Here is a 22,915-nt window from a genome sequence, read left to right as displayed (position 1 = left end):
TTGCTTGCTTAATTGCCCTTTGCAAGTATTTATAACAGAATAAGTAGCTTCCCTTTCTACAAGAAATTTTATCTTATCATTCCCCAACCTAACTGAAGTGAGGGGTTCTGCTGGAAAGGGTTTCAAATCTTCCCCCAGTCCTCCTCAGCTCTCATCTAAAGTAATAATTTTCTCTGCCTGTCCTGACATTCCACTAAATCTCCAGTGTTTATTTTGATTCTGAGGGCATTGTCTCTTCCAGTGCAACCCGTGGACACTGTTCACAGCCTTTAATCCTTCTTTCCTCTCCTCCCGGGCCACTCCCCCCTTTCCTGCTTTCCTGGGTGAGAGTTACAGCCAACAAATTTTCCTAAACATTCTGTCCTGGGTTCAGCTATAGCAGTCATTTTTCTCCTTCTTAGTAGCTGGTGCAGTGCTGTGTTTTTTAACTTTCAGCCTGGGAACAACGCTGATAACACCGATGTTTTTAGTTGTTGCTAAGTAATGTTTACTCCGACCAAGGACTTTCTCAGTCTCATGCTTTTCCAGGGAGGAGGGGAAGCTGGGAGGAAGCAGAGACAGGACACCTGACCCAAACTAGCCAAAGGGGTATTCCATACCGCAGCACGTCATGCCCAGTATAGAAACCGGGGGGAGTTACCCGGAAGGCCGAGATCACTGCTCAGGTCGGGCTGTGTATCGGTCGGCGGGTGGTGAGCAATTGTATCCTCTCCCCTTGTTATTTCCCTTATCGTTATTATCATTGGTGGTAGCAGTAGTGGTTTTGTATTATTCCTTAGTTACTGGACTGTTCTTATCTCAACCCGTGGGAGTTACATTCTTCCGATTCTCCTCCCCATCCCTCCAGGAGCGGGGGGAGGAAGAAGGGGGGGAGTGAGTGAGCGGCTGCGTGGTTCTGAGTTACCAGCTGGGCTCAAACCACAACAATTCCAATTTTACTCTGGAGCTTATCTTATGCCCCTACATATACAATAACAGATTCCTAGTTGAAACCTGACACACTATAACCCACAATACACAATATTGTATTATATTAATAGTTATATGTATTATTATTAATTATTATATTAATAATATGTATTAATAATTGGGGACTTGAACCCCTTTCCACCACCATTTGAACCATTTCAGGGAACTTGCACCAGAGCAGTGGTGGTCTGATTGCAATAGGTCTCCCAGGCCACATTCATTATTTTTCCCAAATCATTTTGGTCCTTTCCTTCCTTCCTCCGATTCAGGATCAATAGTAGTATATTTATGCAACACCTCTTTTAATCTTTCCACGAATCCAGAAGGTGATTCATTTATATCTTGCTCTATTTCATATAGCTTAGACCAGTTCTCTGCCTTGGGGGCCGCATTCCTAATACCGAATAAAATCCACCTCTGATATTGTTTCAAAACCTGCCTGTCCTGGTCCCAGTTAGGGTCCCAAGTTAGGATTGGGGGTAGGTATGTGAAGATTCACTATACCTGCCACTGTGCCTGCCATTATTTGTTGCTCTACTGCAGTCCGAGCCGTATGAATAATCATATTCCTGTCAACACTCTCGAAAGCATGATGCATAATTACCAGCTACTTGTTTCCAAATATTCTAATCTATAATGGTAAAGAGAATCTTTATCATGATCGGACCATTATTGCCCACAGCTTGTCTTAAAGGCGCAGTCACAGTTTCCCCTCGATTTCCCCTGGTTTGCCCTGCTGTAGGGCAAAATCCTTCAGCCCCCTCTAATATCTCCAGTGCCTGTGCTGGTGCTTGTGCTTGATTCTCATTGTCAGCACCTTCGGCCCCATTATTCACAATACCCCTTCTCCGGGGGTGCTATCATCAAATCCAAATCCTCCTCCCCATTCCTCAAATGTTTAGTGCATAACTGTCCTATGTTGCACAAAGAGCAACAGTGTTTAAGCAAATTTTACTATCTTTTTCCAAGGACAATACTAACAGGTCCTGGCGTGCAAAATTAAAACTACAATCCTTTTGCCATTCCAGATGATATCTTAAAGTGAAAAACATTTCCACATAAGCTACTTCCTTCCACTTTCCTTTTCATCTCAAGAATAACATCCACCATTGATTAAAGTATTTTACCAGAGTCTCCTGAGTAACTGAACCACTCAGGGGTCCACCACTTTGTTTCGGAGTCTCCCAAGTGACCAAGCCACCTGGGGGTTCACCAATTTGTTTCCAATGTTGCAAAATGCAACCCAATGGGGATTTCTTCAAAACCCCCTGTGGAAGCAGTGGTCCTGACCTCCACCCAGATTCCAGATTGTTGCAAAACGCAACCTAATGGGGACCTTTTCAGGATCCCCCCTTTGGAGGCAGTGGTACCCATGATCCTGACCTTCACCAAACACCAAAGTCTGGACAACCAAAACCTTTTACCCACCGTGCAGGGCGTCCCCTGTGCCTTACATGGAAAGGGACCAGAAAGAATGACTTTTTAAAGAAATAAAATCAGGGGTCTTACCGAGGTGCCGAGTCGGTCCGGGGAGCTGTGTTTCCTTTCAGGGAAACTCCCTCGATGCTGGCATGAAGGTCCCAGAGACTCCCTGGATCCGCGGGAAACACAGCAGAGTGTCCCTGTTCGGGCACCAAATTGTTACTGTAAAAGTTGGTCGGAGAAACTCTCTAAGACTAAATGTGGAGTTTCAGAAAGTGGCATTCTTTATTGCAGTGCTGGGCGCACACGCAAATCGTTTTGCAAAGGTGAGTGCACCCGATACTTGCCGACAGCATCTATATATTTAGCATACTCATGCATATTCATAGCTTTTCCAGGAATTAATTATAATATTTGCATCCTAATTATGCATGTGCTTTCTTGCTGAGTGGGGGTCTTTGGTGGTCGTCGATAGTCTTCCTCACCGTGTTTACTGAATAACCTCATACCTTCTATGATTCTATATTTTCTGGTTTCTTCTTTTTTTTTTCTTATTCTTTTTTTCTTTTCCTGCATTTGCTTTCTAGTGTGTTTTTTAAACAAAGATGACTAATAGGAAAATAAAAGTAGAAAGGACCTCTTAAATCAGCTTGTCCTTTTCCCTACAATTACAGGAAGCAATAAATAGATATGAAGACCAGAAAACTCTTCACTCTCATAAATGCTTCTCTGCATACTCTAAAACACTTCTCACCATCTAAACCTTTCGATCCTTTGAAAAAAAGACTCAAAAATTCAAAAACTACAGTGAGCTATGGCAAGAGAGTTTTGACTGACAAAAGGCCTGAAAGACAGAAGCCAGTGCTGCTGCTTCAAGCAGGAAAAAAGGCAAACCGTAGGTCATAGAATCATAGATAGCATCAGAGAACGGTTTGGGTTAAAAGGGACCTATAAAGGTCATCCAGTCCAAATCCCCTGCAATGAGCAGGGATATCTTCATAGAATCACAGAACCATAGAATGGTTAGAGTTAGAAAGGACCTTAAAATCATCTAGTTCCAACCCCCCTGCCATGGGCAGGGACACCTCGCACTAAACCATGTCGCCCAAGGCTCTGTCCAACCTGGCCTTGAACAATGCCAGGGATGGAGCATTCACAACTTCCTTGGGCAACGCATTCCAGTGCCTCACCACCCTCACTGTAAAGAACTTCTTCCTTATATCCAATCTAAACGTCCCCTGTTTAAGTTTGAACCCATTACCCCTTGTCCTGTCACTACAGTCCCTAAGGAAGAGTCCCTCCCCAGCATCCTTATAGACCCCCTTCAGATACTGGAAGGCTGCTAGGAGGTCTCCACGCAGCCTTCTCTTCTCCAGGCTGAACAGCCCCAACTTTCTCAGCCTGTCTTCATACGGGAGGTGCTCCAGCCCCCTTATCATCCTCGTGGCCCTCCTCTGGACTTGCTCCAACAGCTCCATGTCCTTCTTATGTTGAAGACACCAGAACTGTACACCGTACTCAAAGTGAGGTCTCACGAGAGCAGAGTAGAGGGGCAGGATCACCTCCTTTGACCTGTTGGTCACGATTCTTTTGATGCGGCCCAGGATACGGTTGGCTTTCTGGGCTGCAAGCGCACACTGCCGGCTCATGTTAAGCTTCTCGTCAACCAACACCCCCAAGTCCTTCTCCTCAGGGCTGCTCTGAATCTCTTCTCCGCCCAACCTGTAGCAGTGCCTGGGATTGCCCCGACCCAGGTGTAGGACCTTACACTTGGCTTGGTTAAACTTCATAAGACCATAACTGGTCTTTAACTGGTCTAATGGACAAAGAATAAACAGGGCATGCTATGTAGTCTGATTCTGATGTTGTTTATATTTGTTTTCCCTTAAGCAAACTGGGGAAATGCAACCTAGATGAAATCAGCATATACATGTGCTTAACTGATACCCACTTTGACAGTATTTATCAATGTGTTGCTGTCAAACTAGGAGACCATTTCAAATCAGTCCTAAGCTATCTCTGAAATAAATCCATCATTTCTATTTTGAAGTGGAAATGTCCATTCTTCACAGACAAACAAGTAGACAAAATGTGCAATACTAACATCTTGGAGCCATCATTATCTGGGTTGGCTCTTTCAGACAGCATAAGTGCTGTTACGCATAGTTGCAAACTTCTCTTAAAAACATGATTACATCCTGAGTGTCTGCAGCATGCAACAAAGTCTACAAATCAAACCCAAGGAAGAGTTCAATTACAAAAACAGGAACACAAATTATAGGACCAATACAAATATGGTCCTATGATGTAAATCTAAGGGAGGAATAAGAAAGTGTTAAAGCTAGCCCCAGAGAAGTCTGACTGCACAGTGTCCCAGAAAGCCAGTGGTCAGAGAGTCATCAGCAAAAGTATGGGGACTTCCGCACCTAGAAGGCAAATGTTGCAGCAGAAATAATGACTTCTTAAAGCAGCATGTACATAAGGACAAGCGCGTGACTAGGCATTGTGCGATCATTTTACACTGACACAGAGAAAAAAATGGACTTCTCACTGAAGTGGACATTAATCTACAGTGTGTTTTATTTATCTGATTTTTTTTCCTTAATCCTTTTTTGTGCTTCTAGATTGCTTCACCGTTTTGAAAATGTGAGCAGATTTTGTTTTCTGTTTTTGGCAGTGTAGGGAAGGTGAAGATTAGCCCTTAGTTGAGTCCCTGTGCCAGCCATGACTCTTGGGACACATTACAGTAATGCCAGAATTGATTTGGCAAATGTGGACTCTATTTTTCACTGCATAAAAGTGATAAAACCACAGTCAGTGTTCCACAAACTTTAGTATATGAAAGAAATTACATTTAAAAACAGAAATGGGAAGGGAAAGAAATCACTATTTGAAAAGGAAAAATATATTCAGATTTTAATGATGGTTTTCAGTAATAGAAAGGAAAAGACTCACTACAAATACACCTGGCACAGAACTTGGGATTCAAGGTGCATTGAATTCAATGGAAAACTTTCATTTGACATCCAAAAGCTCTAGATGATACATTATACTAGTTGGACCAGTTCTATAGCCAATGTTAATCAGCTTAACTCTTCTGGCTTTGACTGTGCTAAGTTCTTTTACTGCATCTGAGAATTTTAGATTAGATCCAGTATGAAATTGAGATACGCACAGCTTTGGTGCTTTAGTGTTTTTGTTGGTTTTTTGTTGTGTTTTTTTTTTTTTTTAATCTCCTGACAGCAGTGTGGGATGGATGTGGCATGTAGGAATAACAGCTAGCAGCATAGCAAATGAGGATATTGGGAGTGCATACCAGAACTGGATTGAGTCACAGAGTTCCTGTCCTTAACCTTCTTGCTTTATGAGGTGATCGTGAGAAGGTTTACATGGGAATCATGTAATGGTCTCATTCTTACTTATCTATCAGCACCCTCTCTGAGGGCATTAATGTCATTGTAACAGAAGCCTTGCCTGAGAGAGAAGAGGATTCTTTGGCTATGTGAACCCTATAATACATTCCAGTGCACGGATGGCAGGAAAAGGAGCCAGTCCAACAACTGGAAAGTATAGCCAAGTCTGTATCATGCTGGATTCAAACTAATTAGCTTTACTGGAAAAAGGGCTATTTGGCAATATAGAAAAATAGCTCTCAGGGTCTGTGGTGGCTTTTCTGCATAGAACTGCAAAAATGCAGGCTACGTTGCAATGCCCTTGACTTCTCCTGTGTGCTCTAGTCTTTATATGGCAAAATATTTTCTGTTTGCTTATTAAATGTGCAGGTCTAAGATGTCACTTGCTTCAGACCTCATGCAGTGGCCTTATGCAAAATGTCATTTTGCAGTGAATCAGTGCTCCCTGAAATCTGGCTATAGTCTCTTACCTCTCTGTCAGAGTCCTGTTATATGATGGTAGCAATATGTTCCCCCAGAAATTCCTGGGAACAGCACACTTCTGAATTTACAAGCAATTGGTGTGGCTGGGGCATGTCACATAATCAAACCATTTGCAGTGGGTTCATTGTAATGCTGCATAACGAATGACCTAGGGATTAAGACTGCAGAAACAATGAACAAGATGTTAGAAGACCATCCCCTTCTGATGCTCAGTGTAAGCACTGCAAGATTGAAAAGGTAGACAGCATTTATAAGGAAGGCTATGCAGACTACCACCTGCCTTAGATGCCTTTGAAGGGTGATTGTAGATACTGACAGTTGCCAATTAAAACTTTTTGTATTAGTCTATTTTAGGATTATGGAGTGAGATCAGAGAAAGATTAACTAGCTAAACCTCAAATTAAGCCTAATATAGACTAATATTGCTATTTACCTTGACTTAGTAACAGGCAGGGTTTGCTGTTGACTATGACTGACCTCACAGTGACTTTATATTGTAATCAAACTTGTTTGTAACAACTTGTAGGATTTCAGTAAAACTGCTTTTACAGCAGATGAATATCCTGTCTTCTGCCAACTGCTGTGAAAGCTGACATACTGTGCTGCTGTCTCCTAGAGATTCCTCTGAAGTTTGACAAATGGGTTCTTACAGTTGCCAAGGGTAAAACAGTAAGCAGAGTTTTCTGTACTTTTTTCATCATAAGATGACCCTGAAATAAGCTGACAGATAATGTAGATAAATGTGTCTACATTTAATTCAGGAAAGATCTTTAATTTAGGCACAGTTTTCGTTTGCTGATTTGTTTTCTAGACTTTGATGTAAAAGAGCCTTCAGAACAGCTGCCATTTTAGGTAAGCATCACTTTCCTGACCCTTAGATTTGCCCAACTTAATGACTATGACAATTCTAACTGTCATTTGGAAACTTCTTTAAGATTTCCAAATCCAAAAGCCTAGTTAACTGTCGCTACACTTAGAAGAAAAAAAACATGCATTGCATTAATGTACCATTGCCAGATATAATGGCAGTGCTAACAATTTTTCTGAGACAAGTGAGAAAGTTGTTTTTTCTTGAAGGCATTCAATGACAAACATACTAATGATGTCAGCTGAGATAAAAGACTATCCTGGAATTCATGAACATGTTTATATATTATACCTTTAAACTTTGATGTATCTGTCTACTAAGCTTGTTTACAGCTTAGCCTTGTAAAAATCCCAGATTTCCTGGTTTACATACTTTCATTTCAAGGGGGTTGCACTTGATCCATCTGTTTGGGACTGTTGTGCTTTTGTTTTACTTGTAATAAAACTACTGTAGATAGAACACTGCATGTTGTTTGGGCAGTTGCAGGAAACACTATCGCTAACTTCTGACCAATAGGTCTTTCTATTGACTGCATAAATTGTTCTTTGCAGAGCAAGTCAATGAAGATTTAAGGTGGTCATAAACAGTAAATAAAAAGGGAAGTTTGGGGTCAAAGTGCAAAAAAGATGACTCTCATTTCTTTTCATCATGGCTGAGAAAAGATACACAAACTGCAGATCAAAATCATTGGTGTTTCCTTAAGACCAAGTATGCCATTTTATGAGATGTACTCTCTTCTGGGAATGGCAGACCTCAGAGCATACCTCTGTCTCCTCCAGTCACTGGGAACTTGTCTACATAGCCAAAAAGGCTTTGAATTGCAAAGCTAACTTGTTTTAACTAACAAGACGTTAAAACTAGTCAGCATTTAGTTCAGACGAGAATGAGCCTTTGTTTAACAATGTCCCAGTTGGAATAGTAATATTTGACTGGAAGTGGCTCCAGCAGCGAAAGAGTCCATGCCTTGTACACAGACATCAGAAAAGTTTCTTGTGCATCACAGACTTCTGCAGCCCTTTATCCACAAAACATTTTCTGAAGCCTTTTAACAAGTCAAGACCTTTAGTACTAACTTCCAAAAGTCACAGCATTTTTTTCTTCAAATGAGAAAATATAAATCACACAAATACATATATACGAGTAGATATAAAATTCACATTATTATTACAATTTTAAGCACATTTACTCATTGCAAGTATTTGAGATGAGTTTATAAAATGTGATAGGATGAGGTAAATTCCCTTAAGAAGAAACCTCACAACAGTGCATTAGCCAAGGAACTCCCTTTCTTGGTGTCATGGTTTAAGCCCAGCCAGTAACTCAGAACCACGCAGCCGCTCACTCACTCCCCCCTTCTTCCTCCTCCGCTTCCAGCAGGATGGGGAGGAGAATCGAGAGAATGTAAACCCCACAGGTTGAGATAAGAACAGTCCAGTAACTAAGGTATAATACAAAACCACTACTACTACCACCACTAATAATAATAATGATAAAGGAAATAACAAGGGGAAAGAATATAAAACTAAAAAGGGAAGGGGAAAAAAAACAATAAACACAAGTGATGTCCAATACAATTGCTCACCACCCACTGACCGATACACAGCCCGACCCGTGCAGCAATCCAGGCCTTCCGGGTAACTCCCCCCAGTTTCTATACTGGACATGACGTGCTATGGTATGGAATACCCCTTTGGCTAGTTTGGGTCAGGTGTCCTGTCTCTACTTCCTCCCGGCTTCTTGTGCTCCTCCTCACTGGCAGAGCATGGGAGACTGAAAAGTCCTTCACCAGAGTAAGTGCTACTTAGCAACAACTAAAACATGGGTGTGTTATCAGCATTGTTCTCAGACTAAAGTCAAAAACACAGCACTGCACCAGCTACTAAGAAGGAGAAAAGTTACAGCTGAACCCAGGCTTTCTAGAGCACCTCTGCCAGGGAGGTTTGGACAAATCCTAGACTGTCTCATCCCAGAGTTAATGGCAAATTCCATTTCTTCCCCCATAAACTTATTACTTAAGACTTTAAATGAAAGCTGGAAGAGAAGGAGACACATTGGATTAGGGAAAGAGGTAGAAAAAGCCTCCAAATTTTAGGGCTTGACAGAAGACGATACTAGAGTTGATTTTGACTCTACTCCTTTAAAAATATTTTCTTTGGTGCTGAGATACCAATCAGCATGCTGCAAATACCACAGATAGTGCTGATATTGCTGACAGTGATGTCTCTAGGGAGACCCACAGGTTTGCAATATGCCATACCAGTGACAGAGCTCTATGTGGAAACTTTGTAATTTTTTACTTATGCCTCCCTTTTGGCTGTGGATTTTTCCATAACAGAGATTCCAAAGGAAATAAGAGCACAAGCAAATAAATGAATGAATTATAGTTAGAAAAGGAATTGTTTATTCAAACACAAGAATAATGACAAATATAAAAGTCTGGATGCTTCTTGTATGTTGCTGGTTTTGAGGACATCCAAATGGATATATTTGCTAATGGTGAGCAGAATCCAAGAAGTCTTAATTCTTATACCAGATTAACTTATGTACTTTCAATGTGCTATTGGCTTTTCCTGAAAAACTATTGCTCTGTGGGCTTGATCTATACATGGCTATTTGCATTCTAGTTTTTCAGATATGGAGAATATTTCAATTACAGTTACTAGGAATCAATGCAGCACACATGCTTTATTTTCTGTGTCTACTAGTAATTTTTAGTGCATAATAAATATAGCATATAACAGAACCATGTAGGAATGAAGAATAAATTAATTGCTTTTAAAAACATATATGTACAGCATGTGACAGTAAAAGTGCTGTGTCATTATGGTAGATGATGTGGCATATTCAAAATGGATCTACTTTGAGCTAAATGTGCTGTAAGATATTTCTGGTTTGTGTACTGGAAAGTAATTGACAGCAATTTAATTTTCAAGGAATAACTAGAGATCAGCTTGGGAGAGTCTAAGAGTTAAGCTTTTTTAAAGAAAAAGTTATTGTCACTTTCCCCAAACTACTACTCTTGCCAATTTCTGTCACTTATATTGGCCTCAGAAGTGATGAGATAGATTGACATACACAGCCTGAGATTGATAATAAAAATAACAATGGTGATAATAATAACATATATTTGGACTCAAGAAACGTTACCACTAGCAACATGAAGCTGAGAACAGGACTACCTTTCTTTTTGAGTGTCTAGGGAGAACCACTTACTTCTTGATTTATGTACAGTTATTCTAGGTTTAAAATTCAGTTCAGGACATGTACACAGAAATGTTGCTCTTCCTGTTATTCGATTTAAGAAAATTCCACTTTCCCTTGCTTTGAGACAACTTTACTGCAATTTTGTAATACTTTTGTGTCTGAATGTGCCCCATATTAATTTTTCCTTTTATTTCTTTTCCATTCTTTACCACAGTTGAGCTGGAAAAGTTTTGCTGTAAAATTCTGTGTAATTTCCATGGTTTTATTTGGTGCCATAAAAGGAAAGTGACTTCAGATCTTCCTGATCTGCAGGGCGCTTGTGGTGTATAGTTTGAAATTCTGTAGGTGAAACCATGTGCTCTGGATGAGGCTGAAAAGGATCTCTGGTGGAGGTCTCTCTCATGGAGTAAAGTCCCTCAGTAAGGAATAATATTCAGATTTATTTTTTTAACTATAACAAAATCATACATGCAGAATAAATTCCCCAGGCCCTCTGAATGGGGATGTGCATCCTAGGCTGGCTGGTGGGATATAAGAGGATATTCTGGCTAACAAATGTTAATGGTGAAGCACTGAAGTTAAGGTTAAAGGTTAAAGTAAAAGATCTAAAGTTTTATCTTGCAGCACAGCAGAGAAAAGACATATATATGCCAGTTAGTATAGCTGGACAGTTAGAATAAGAAATCAATGTTCAAATTGGTGTAAAAATTTAATTTCACCCCAGAGAACCTCCCTTGGTCTGGTGAAGCACAGAGGCTGAGTGCTCTGATGCAGGACTTCAGACCCCTTAGGAGAGGGAAAAGAAGGGAAGATCCTGGGGCTCCAGGATTCATTGCTGTGCTTTTGCACAATCCTTGATCAGCCTGGGAGCAGGGACCAAGACCCAGGATTCCCCTCTCCATGGAGTAAGCTCTAATTGCTGGGCTACATGGCTGCATATCCTCCTACACAGTCTCTCCTACCTTATGAATTCTTTTATTTCTTACTTTACAGAGGCACAGTTTTGCTGGTGAGGGATAGGCTCCCCCAACATAGCAGGCTTACTAGCATATGTTGAACCCCTCTGAGCTTGTGCCTTTCCCTTGGTGTGTTTCACAAGTGGGTGCCTCACAGGTGATTGCACCTCTGACCATAAAAGGGAGGTTCTAACCTGGCATGTTGATATGTTGTATCATTGGAAAGGGGTTCCCTGTGCAATTGCTAATTTTTCATGGCTACATTTGCATACAGATCTGACATAGTTAAGAAAGAGCTGCAGTTTAGGTGAGAAAAATCCCTCTGATAAATAGTCACTTCCATGAAAGCAGAGGCATGGAAGTGAAGACAAGTAGGTTTCACAGTGCTGTCAGGTCCTTGCCTTGCTGCTAAAGAACTGCACTCTCCCACATATATTTTCTTTTTTTCTTAGAATCAAAAGGCAAAGGAAAAGGTAAAGTTTCTTCAAATCCCAATAATTTTAATTAACTATGTCTGATTCCAAATACGACAGGTATAAATAATCCCACATAAAAATCATTGCCACCGGCTGCGTGGTTCTGAGTTACCAGCTGGGCTTAAACCATGACAGTTCTTTGTGGTACCCAACATGGGGCACGAAGGGTTGAGATAACAACGGATCTGACCAGAGTGTGCCTAATCGCATGTGTGATAAGCATTCATTGTTTCAGATTAATAGTCACTTGTCACAATGTTGATTTATTTGCTCTCAGAGTTGTTGCGCTAGGTCTCGGATTTTCAGCATGTTGTACCTTACTTACAGCCAGTATTTGCTGTTTTAGTGTTTATCGGCTGGGGGGCCTGGGCTAAGGTTCTTGTTTCACTGTACTTCATGGTAATGACATGTAATACAATAGATGCATTGATCATGAAACTGGTCTGGCTTGAGTTCCCAGCGTGGTCATCACCTCTATACTTTGGGAGGTATATAATGGGAATTTTTAGCAATTACACACCTTTTTTTCCTCCTCGGAGGGTCAACCTATGAAGGAGACATTCCCTCAAACCCCCCACGCCCCCACCAGGCTATTTACAGCAGCATTTGAGAGTTCTGAAGGTTTTGGATGGCCTTTGAATACCCTTGAGACCTGCCTGCTGATTGTGCTGGGGATCAGCATGTTGGCACACATACACAGTGTGTTTTACCCATGGCCATCCCACCTTGAGAATGCACTATTTCGTCTGATCTTGAAAGTTAAGCAGGGTTGGGTTCGGGTCTTGTCTAAGGTTAAACGGCATTCTAAGAGGACCACCAAAAGATTTTCCCTGAGGCTGGACGGTCATGAGTGGCAGGGTGTGTGGGATAGCATGGGCGAGTATCTAGGCCAGTGGGCCCCTCCAGTGCTTTGGAACTTCGCCCCTGAACAATTGCAAAATCCGGAAAAACTAGTAAAACACTTAAACTAGGTGTGCTGTCGTCCTGTCAATACCAGAGAGGGACAACTAGCTGGAACGTGCTGGGGCTTGGCCTACGCTTACAGAGTGTCTCTGGAAAAAGATGTCTCTGGATCTGATGGCAAATAAACAGACAACACAAATACCCAACCCCCAAGCACAGCAACTACACCAACCCCAACAACAGACACTGCAGCCATTCCAACCACAGTGACAGACACTGCAGCAAAACCAAAGGACCAATCCACGCCAATGCTGGTTACCCCATAAGCAAGGGGAAAAGCAAGTGAGAGGCAAAAAGAGCAAGCCATACAGTGACGAAAGATGAAGACCCAGTGCGCGTACTACAGAGAAAGGCATCTGAACAAGAGTTATTAATACATGAATCAGAGGAAGAGGAAGAAAAAGAAGAGGTAACTTCTCGAGCCCTGACCTCGACTGAGCTGCGGAATATGCGAAAAGATTTCACCCGTCTTCCAGGGAAGCACATCGTCACCTGGTTGCTCCGATGCTGGGACACTGGGCCAATGACCACAAACTCGAAGGTATGGAAACCAAGCAGCTGGGATCACTTGCTAGGGAAGGAGGATTTGACAAAGTGATTGTGTCGTGGTTTGAGCCCAGCCGGTAACTCAGAACCACATAGCCGCTCACTCACTCCCCCCCTTCCTCCCCCCGCTCCCAGAGGGATGGGGAGGAGAATCGGAAGAATGTAACTCCCACGGGTTGAGATAAGAGCAGTCCTGCAACTAAGGTATAATACAAAACCACTACTGCTACCACCAATGATAATAATGATTAGTGAAATAACAAGGGGAGAGGATACAATTGGTCACCACCCGCCAACCGATACCCAGCCCGACCCGAGCAGTGATCTGGGCCTTCCGGGTAACTCCCCCCGGTTTCTATACTGGGCATGACGAGCTGTGGTATGGAATACCCCTTTGGCTAGTTTGGGTCAGGTGTCCTGTCTCTGCTTCCTCCCGGCTTCCCCTCCTCCCTGGCAAAGCATGAGACTCAGAAAGTCCTTGGTTGGAATAAACATTACTTAGCAACAACTAAAAACATCGGTGTTATCAGCGTTGTTCCCAGGCTGAAAGTTAAAAAACACAGCACTGCACCAGCTACTAAGAAGGAGAAAAATGACTGCTATAGCTGAACCCAGGACAGATGGCAAAAGAGAAATGAGCCCTCAGCCTTTGGAGGCGGCTCTTGGCAGCTGTGAAGGAAAGATATCCCTACAAGGATGATGTTATGTGTCGCTCAGCCAAGTGGACCATGATAGAGAGAAGCATCCAGACCCTGAGGGAATCAGCCATTCTAGAGATCACGTATCTTAGGCCGGATGCCAGGAATGCATCCATAGATACAGATGAAGGTGAATGTACATGACCCATGTGGTGGAAACTTACATGGACTGTGCCATCATCATATGCCCACACATTGGCATCAATGACCTGGAGTAAGGCAGCAGCACCAACAATGGATGAAGAGAGCCAGTGACTTCGAGAATTCGAAGACAATCTCACCCCTTCCATCATTTCAGCTGTGGAAAAACTGTCCCAGGAGTTCAAACAATTGAGACACGATTTATACAATCTATCCAGCTCCCCATGTGTACCAACCTGCATGTCAGCTATTAAGAGAATGCAACCTGATCCCCAAGAGAGAAAATATGGGAGGTACACGCCACAGGCCACCCTATGGTTTTACCTGCAGGATCACGGAGAAGACATGAGAAAGTGGGATGGAAAACCTACCTCAGTTCTGGAGCAACGGGTGTGTGAATTGAAGGAGAGAACAACGGTCAAGGATGATCCTCCCAGGAAAGTTGCTGCTGCAGTCTCTGGTGAGCAGCTTCCCAGATGGAGTGGAAGAGCTGATTTTACTCCAGCTCCTGTGATAAGGAATTCTAAACCCTTTCAACAAGACATAAGTGGACAATCTTGTGATCACTATTAGAGGGGGCCTGCCTCCAGGCAGGTGGAGGAGAGGGACAGTTTGGTTTACTCGACTGCATGGGTCAGATTGCCTGGCACACCAGTCCCACAGAAGTATAAGGCTCTAGGAGATATCGGTGCAGAGAGTACCCTGATGACATCAAGGTATCAAGGGGTGGAACCCATTTGTATTTCTGGAGTGACAGGAGGATCCCAAGAGTTGACTGCACTGGAGAATGAAATCAGCCTGACTGGGAAGGAGGGGCAAAAGCACCCCGTTGTACTCAAAAGGGTACTGATGGGCTTTTGGTATCGCTGCCTTGGAGACAGAGGAAATTAAGCAGCTGTCCATCTTGCCTGGTCTCTCAGAGGATCCTTCTGTTGTGGGGTTGCTGAAGGTCGAAGAACAACAAGTGCCAATCAAGACCACAACAGTGCACCGGCGGCAATATCGCACTAACCAAGACTCCCTGATTCCCATCCATAAGCTGGTCTGTAGACTGGAGAGCCAAGGAGTGATCAGCAGGACCCGCTCACCCTTTAATAGCCCCATACGGCCAGTGCGAAAATCTAATGGAGAGTGGAGACTAACAGTAGACCAACGTAGCCTGAATAAAGTCATGCCACGACTGAGCACTGCCATAACAGACATGCAAGAACTTCAATATGAACTGGAGGCAAAGGCAGCCAAGTGGGATGCCACAAGTGATATTGCCAATGCATTTTTCTCAATCCCTTTGGCAGCAGAATGCAGGCCACAGTTTGCTTTCACTTGGAGGGGCGTCCAGTACACTTGGAATCAACTGCCCCAGGGGTGGAAACACAGCCCTACCATCTGCCATGGATTGATCCAGACTGCACTGGAACAGGGGCAAGCTCCAGAACACCTGCAATACATTGATGACATCATTGTGTGGGGTGATACAGCGGAAGAAGTTTTTGAGAAAGGGAGGAAGATAATCCAAATCCTTCTGAAGGCCAGTTTTGCCGTAAAACAGAGTAAGGTCAAGAGACCTGCACAGGAGATTCAATTGTGGGGAATAAAATGGCAAGATGGACGTTGCCAGATCCCCACAGATGTGATCAACAAGATAACAGCAATGTCTCCACCAACTAACAAGAAAGAAACACAAGCTTTCTTAGGTGTTGTGGGGTTCTGGAGAATGCACATCCCAAATTACAGTCTGATTGTAAGCCCTCTCTATCATGTGACCCAGATGAACAATGATTTGAAATGGGGCCCTGAGCAACAACAAGCCTTTGAACAAATTAAACGAGACTTCATGCAGTAGCCCTTGGACCTGTCCGGACCAGACAAGATGTGAAAACTACGCTCTACACCACAGCTGGGGAGAATGGTCCTACCTAGTCCTCCGTCAGAAAGCTCCAGGGGAGACTCGAGGTTGACCCCACAGCTTTTGGAGTCGGGGATACAGAGGATCCGAGGCCAGCTATACTCCCACTGAAAAAGAGATACTGGCAGCCTATGAAGGGGTTCGAGCTGCCTCAGAAGTGATTGGCACTGAAGCGCAGCTCCTCCTGGCACCCGGGTTGCCTGTGCTGGGTTGGATATTCAAAGGCAGGGTCTCCTCTACACATCATGCAACTGATGCTACATGGAGTAAGTGGGCCGCACTAATTACACAATGACCTCGAATAGGAAATCCCAGTCGTCCAGGAATTCTAGAAGTCATCATGGACTGGCCAGAGGGCAAAGATTTTGGAATGTCACCAGAGGAGGAGGTGATGTGTGCTGAAGAAACCCCACCATATAATAAACTGTCAGAAAGTGAGAAGCATATATGCCTTGTTTACTGATGGGTCCTGCCACATTGTGGGAAAGCATCTGAGATGGAAGGCAGCTGTGTGGAGGCCCCTGGGACAAGTTGCAGAAACTGCTGGAGGAGAGGGTGAATTGAGTCAGTTTGCAGAGGTGAAAGCCATCCAGCTGGCCTTGGACATTGCTGAACGAGAAAAATGGCCAGTACTTTATCTCTCTACTGACTCATGGATGGTGGCAAATGCCCTGTGGGGGTGGTTGCAGCAATGGAAGCAGAGCAACTGGTAACGCAGAGGTAAACCCATCTGGGCTGCTGCACTGTGGCAAGATATCGCTGCTCGGGTGCAGAACCTGGTGGTGAAGGTACGCCACATAGATGCTCATGTGTCCAAGAGTCAGGCCACTGAGGAACACCAGAACAATCAGCAAGTGGATAAACCTGCTAAGATTGAAGTGGCTCAGATGGATTTAGATTGGCAACATAGAATCATAGAATCATAGAATAGTTAGGGTTGGAAAGGACCTTAAGATCATCTAGTTCCAACCCCCGTGCCATGGGCAGGAACACCTCGCACTAAACCATGTCACCCAAGGCTCTGTCCAACCTGGCCCTGAACAATGCAAGGGATGGAGCATTCACAACTTCCTTGGGCAACGCATTCCAGTGCCTCACCACCCTCACTGTAAAGAACTTCTTCCTTATATCCAATCTAAACGTCCCCTGTTTAAGTTTGAAGCCATTACCCCTTGTCCTACCACTACAGTCCCTAAGGAAGAGTCCCTCCTCAGCATCCTTATAGACCCCCTTCAGATATTGGAAGGCTACTATGAGGTCTCCACGCAGCCTTCTCTTCTCCAGGCTGAACAGCCCCAACTCTCTCAGCCTGTCTTCATACAGGAGGTGCTCCAGCCCTCTTATCATCCTCGTGGCCCTCCTCTGGACTCGCTCCAACAGATCCGTGTCCTTTTTATGTTGAAGACAACAGAACTGTACACAATACTCCAAGTGAGGTCTCACAAGAGCAGAGTAGAGGGGCAGGATCACCTCCTTTGACCTGTTGGTCATGCTTCTTTTGATGCAGCCCAGGATACGGTTGGCTTTCTGGGCTGCAAGTGCACACTGCTGGCTCATGTTAAGCTTCTCATCAACCAACACCCCCAAGTCCTTTTCTGCAGGGCTGCTCTGAATCTCTTCTCTGCCCAACCTGTAGTAGTGCCTGGGATTGCCCTGACCCAGGTGTAGGACCTTACACTTGGATTGGTTAAACTTCATAAGGTTGGTATAGGCCCACCTCACAAGCGTGTCAAGGTCCCTCTGGATGGCATCCCTTCCCTCCAGCATACCAACCGAACCACACAGCTTGGCATCGTCGGCAAAATTGCTAAAGGCCCATCGATCCCACTGTCCATGTCGCCAACAAAGATGTTGAAAAGGACCGGTCCCAACACCGATCCCTGAGGGACACCATCATTACAGTTTTCCAACTGGACACTGAGCCGTTTACCACAACTCTTTGCGTGCGGCCATCGAGCCAGTTCTTTATCCACTGAGTGCTGAAACTCCGAGACCAAGCGCAACAACTTTGAGACCAAATAAATCAACATTGTGACGACTGACTATTAATCTGAAACAATGAATGCTTATCACAAATACGATTAGACACACTCTGGACAGATCTGTCATTATCTCAACCCCTCGGGCCCCACACTGGGCGCCAAAAAGAACTGTCGTGGTTTAAGCCCAGCTGGTAACTCAGAACCACGCAGCCGCTCACTCACTCCCACACTTCTTCCTCCCCCCCACTCCCAGAGGGACAGGGAGGAGAGTTGAAAGAATGTAAATCCCACAGGTTGAGATAAGAATAGTCCAGTAACTAAGGTATAATACAAAACCACTACTACCACCACCACTAATAACAATGATAAGGGAAATAACAAGGAGAGAGAATATAAAACTAAAAGGGGAAAAGGAAAACAATAAACACAAGTGATGCCCAATGCAATTGCTCAGCACCTGCTGACCGCTACCCAGCCCGACCCGAGCAGCCATCTGGGCCTTCCGGGTAACTCCTCCCAGTTTCTATACTGGGCATGACGTGCTACGGTATGGAATAGCCCTTTGGCTAGTTTGGGTCAGGTGTCCTGTCTCTGCTTCCTCCCAGCTTCCCCTCCTCACTGGCAGAGCATGAGACTGAAAAGTCCTTGATCAGAGTAAACATTACTTAGCAGCAACTAAAAACATTCGTGTGATATCAGCATTGTTCTTAGACTAAAGTCAAAAACACAGCACTGCAGCAGCTACGAAGAAGAAGAAAAATGACCACTACAACTGAACCCAGGACAGGAACATTGGAACAACCAACAGGTGGATCAAGCTGCTAAGATTGAAGTAGCTCAGATGGATTTAGATTGGCAACAGCAAGAGAAGCAAGTCTTGAGGCGACACAGCACCCTAGAGAGAAATGAGTCAGACAATGGGACTTATTTCCAGAATGACCTTATAGACACTTGGGCCAAAGAGCATGGCATTGAGTGGGTATATCACATCCCCTACCATGCACCAGCCTCTGGGAAAATCAAACAGTACAATGAGCTGTTAAAAACTACACTGAGAGCAATGGGTGGCAGGACTTTCAAACATTGGGATGCTCATTTAGCAAAAGCCACCTGGTTGGTCAACACTAGGGGATCTGCCAACAGGGCTGGCCCAGCCCAATCAGAACTTTTATGTCCTTTAGAGGGGGATAAAGTTCCTGTGGTGCACATAAAGAATTTGTTGGGGAGGACAGTCTGGGTTATTCCTGCTTCAGGTAAAGGCAAACCCACTCGTGGGGTTGCTTTTGCTCAGGGACCTGGATATACTTGGTGGGTAATGCGGGAAGATGGGGAAGTCTGATGTGTACCTCAAGGGGATTTAATCTTGGGGGAAAACAGCCAATGAACTCAACTGTATGCTGTTGCCTGCTCTATAACACTTTCATAGCCCACCAGCTAGATATCTTCAGGTCGCCAGCAACTGACCCTGACTTCCCTCCGATCATCACCCCAACAAAGAATGAATTTTGATGAAACCAGATGAGCTCAGCAGTGACCAGACGAGTTTGGCGGTATCATCAGCAGGCAACAATCCAACACTACACACCGTCTCTCCTACCCTGAAAGACGGTTACAAGAGATGGAGCCTGACTTCATGGAATGAATTAATTCAGCAAACTTTTTAGGGATGGTCCGTGGACTAAGGAATGATATCTCTCTCTCTGTGTGTATATATATATATAAAAGACAAAAGTGCTGGTATATTGAAAAATGTGGGATCTGAGCATGACGTGAATGGTATGGAATAAGGGGTGGATACTGTCCTGGGTTCAGCTGTAACAGTTATTTTTCTCTTTCTTAGTAGCTGGTGCAGTGCTGTGGTTTTGACTTTAGTCTGGGAACAATGCTGATAACACACCGATGTTTTTAGTTCTTGCTAAGTAATGCTTACCCTGATCAAAGACTTTTCAGTTTCATGCTCTGCCAGGGAGGAGGGGCACAGGAAGCTGGGAGGAAGCAGAGACAGGACACCTGACCCAAACTAGCCAAAGGGCTATTCCATACCATGGCATGTCATGCCCAGTATAGAAACTGGGAGGACTTACTCGGAAGGCCCAGATCGCTGCTCGGGTCGGGCTGGGTAGCAGTCAGCAGGTGGTGAGCAATTGTATTGGGCATCACTTGTGTTTAGTTTCTTCTTTTCCCCTTTTAGTTTTATATTCTCTCCCGTTGTTATTTCCCTTATCATTATTATCACTGGTGGTAGCAGTAGTAGTTTTGTATTATACCTTAGTTACTGGACTATTCTTATCTCAACCTGTGGGATTTACATTCTTTCAACTCTCCTCCACATCCCTCCGGGAGCAGGGGGAGGAAGAAGGCAGGGGATGAGCCAGCAGCTGCATGGTTCTGAGTTACCAGCTGGGCTTAAACCACGACACAACATGTTGTAACCCATGATTTGAGTTGCATGTTATAGGAATTACTATAGCAGGAACCATCTGAAACAGTGGAGGACAAGCCTTACAAGAAGCAGTGCAAGTGCAGCAGTAACCTGACCTGAGCTGGCTTTGGTGCCCAGTAATCCATGCAACACACAACCTCTCCTGTCCTGAGTGATCACCATAACATATGGAGCCCCAAGTCATGGACTAAAGGAACTCAATGGACGTCCAGTATCTGAAGGGGGCCTACAACAATGCTGGGGAGGGACTCTTCATTAGCGACTGTAGTGGTAGGACAAGGGGTAACGGGTTCAAACTTAAACAGAGGAAGTTTAGGTTAGATATAAGGAAGAAGTTCTTTACAGTGAGGGTGGTGAGGCACTGGAACGGGTTGCCCAACTTGTGAATGCTCCATCCCTGGCGGTGTTCAAGGCCAGGTTGGACAGAGCCTTGGGTGACATGGTTTAGTGCGAGGTGTCCCTGCCCATGGCAGGGGGGTTGGAACTAGATGATCTTAAGATCCTTTCCCACCCTAACTATTTATGATTCTATGATTTTACAGGTGTGGTCCATAGACTAAGGGAATTATATCTGTGTATTATATCAAAGGATGGGAAGGGGGGGGGTGTAGGTTAATGACGATGTACTGGATAGTATGGGACCTGAGCATGTTGTAAATGCTGGTTTTGGCTGGGGTAGAATTAAGTTTCTTCACAGTATCTAGTATGGGGCTATGTTTTGGATTTGTGCTGGAAGAAACATTAATACAGGGATCTTTTTGTCAGAGCTGAGCAGTGTTTACACAAAGTCTTTTCTGCTCCTCACACTGCCCTGCCAGAGAGTAGGCTGGGGGTGCACAAGGATTTGGGAGGGGACACAGCCAGGACATCTGACCCCAAATGACTACATGTGGGAGAGGATGGAAACTATTTGATTATGAGACAAGGAAGTACAAAATGAAATATAATCTTTTGTAAATAAGAAAATTTGGTTCTAAGTAACTTTAAGCTTGGTGGCTTTGTATATAACAACAAAACTTTCCAAACCTAAAAAGCCCAACCAAAAGAACACAATAAGGGTCCTTATCTAAGATAAATTGTTGTAGCTGACATAGTTTTGGAACCTTATGACCTTCGTACAAAATTTATTGTAACCAAAACAGGACTGTAGCTAAGGAGTATCTGAAACTAAGCAGACGTTCAGGAGGTGATGTAGCGAAGTTAACTGATAAGTAGAAGGACAAGGAGGAATCACTCATTTATGTCAGCAGTGTTACCAAACTAATTAAGCTGGTGTAAGCATTTATCTACCGCGCATGCTTCAAAGACTTCCAGAACAAGAGTTCAAGGAACGGCCAAGTGCTGAAGATTGTTGGAAGAAGTAAAATGACCACCAAAGACCACTACCACGTTGTTATGCGCATGCGAAAATAGGCGTGGAATTATGTAAAACGATTCTCGGACAACTAATGCATATGTATGACGTTTATCGGAAATGTAATAAATATGTATGTTAAGCAACAATATAATCACGGTCTGTTTGATGCTTAAACGAGACACACGTTAGGAGGAGTTATCCCCTGTGTCTCCCGGCGCCCCAATAAAGAATACCTGCTTGTCAACTTAAACTTTGTTGGCAAGTTCTTAACGAGTTCTACGAATCAATGATTGCCAAAGAGAAGTAACTGCTTGGCTGGCGAAGAAAGAGTTAAAGAAGCAGCAAAGTACACTGTGTGATTAAGCAGAGCAACCCAGCTGGACAGGAGTAGGAGAACAGAAAGATAAGGAACTGGTTATTTTGGGACTGTTTGTGAAACAACGAAGAATGTTGGAAAAAACAAAACTGTAAACCAGGAACTAAACATGATGTGCTAAAACTAGCTTGGTATAAAAGGTAAAGCAATAGGCTAAAAATGTCTTTTGCTAGAATGGTATAAAAGCTAGAGCAATAGGCAATAAAGTGATTCGCTGCATGAAGATGCTTTGAGTCCGTGCTGTTCATACGCCACAACTACAGGGATATTCCATACCATATATCATATCATCCTCAGCATATAAAGCTGGGGGAAGAAGGAAGAGGGATGTTTCAAGTGATGGCATTTTATCTTCCCAAGTAAACATTATGCATGACAGATCCCTGCTTTCCTGGGGTTGGCTGAACACCTGCCTGCCAATGGGAAGCAGTGAATGAATTCCTTGCTTGGCTTTGCTTGCATGGCTTTTGCTTTACCTATTAAAGAGTCTTATCTCAACCCACAAGTTTTCTCACTTTTACCTTTCCAAGTCTCTCACCCATGCCAGGGGGGTGGGGGTGAGGGGGATGGTGTGGCACTCAGGTACCAGCTCTGGTTAAACCATGACAGAACTGTATGCTGTTTTACTGTCACTCCATAAAATAGATTTTTCTACAGGTTAATCCAACTGCTTTCAAGACTTCGCTTACTACAAGCATACAATTCCTATCTC

The 22,915-nt window shown here is 43.8% G+C and overlaps 1 long non-coding RNA gene across 1 annotated transcript; it reads right to left on the bottom strand.

The window, feature by feature from the left end:
• Nucleotides 1–10,043: 10,043 nt before the first annotated feature.
• On the bottom strand, nt 10,044–22,089 carry LOC115619193. The gene is made up of 4 exons (XR_003994947.1): nt 22,003–22,089; nt 18,493–18,494; nt 17,465–17,470; nt 10,044–10,054 (listed from the first exon to the last, which is right to left on the bottom strand). It is a non-coding gene; the product is annotated as an uncharacterized LOC115619193 (long non-coding RNA).
• Nucleotides 22,090–22,915: the final 826 nt, after the last annotated feature.

The sequence above is a fragment of the Strigops habroptila genome, chromosome W, assembly GCF_004027225.2.
Source record: "Strigops habroptila isolate Jane chromosome W, bStrHab1.2.pri, whole genome shotgun sequence".
Lineage (NCBI taxonomy): Eukaryota > Metazoa > Chordata > Aves > Psittaciformes > Psittacidae > Strigops > Strigops habroptila.
Note: the sequence above shows the minus strand (reverse complement) of the source record. Positions and strands in the feature narration are given on the sequence as shown.